An 852-nucleotide genomic window follows, 5' to 3' on the forward strand; every position below is an offset into this window, starting at 1 on the left:
GGGATATTCAGCGTGACACAGAGTGTGACAAGGCTGACTCTTTGAATTACAGACACAACAGAAACAGGAAGTAAGAGTGAGAGAAAGTTGTGGTGAAAGAGTACAGCAGGGTTCGCCACCATCCCCTGCCGGAGCCTCGTGGAGCTTTAGGTATTTTCGCTCAAGAAACACTCACAACGCCCGGTCTGGGAATCGAAACCGCGAGTCCGCTGCCCTAACCACTGGGCCTCCACCATTATAGAGTAACTAGCAGCTAAACCCGGTCGGTTTAGCATTCGCCTTGTTTGGGCACGCTTACGTTAAAAAACAATTTTAGAATGACTTTTTTCTGTCAAAACGCTAAAAATAACTGACCGACAAAAGAAAAACCAACCAAATCAAAAAATAAACCCACATAGTAAGTGAAAAAAGATGCAAAACAACAGAAATATAAAAAAAATAAAACAAAAATTAAAAGAAATAAAAAAATAAGTCAGATATCCTTTAAATTTTCAAAGGTCAAAAAACAACAAAAAAATGAATAACCGGAAAACATGAAATACCTCAACCTCAATGCGAAATATTACACAAAATTTAAAAACCAAAAAGAAAAAAAAAAAACCCATCTGAAACTGGAAAAAAAATAACTGAGATACTACAAAGAATGACTTCACAAAAAATCCCACTTCCACTGCACGCACACACGAACACATTCACATACCCCCTTTTACATACATACACATATTCACAGAGTTGAAATGCTGTTTGATTTATTTTTTCAGCGTACAATTTTCATCATCCCACTACCAAGTCTGACATCACCCCTTCCTTCCTTATTCATAAACACAAGAGTATTATTATAGTAGATTATCT

The sequence above is a fragment of the Octopus bimaculoides genome, chromosome 29, assembly GCF_001194135.2.
Source record: "Octopus bimaculoides isolate UCB-OBI-ISO-001 chromosome 29, ASM119413v2, whole genome shotgun sequence".
In the NCBI taxonomy this organism is placed as follows: domain Eukaryota; kingdom Metazoa; phylum Mollusca; class Cephalopoda; order Octopoda; family Octopodidae; genus Octopus; species Octopus bimaculoides.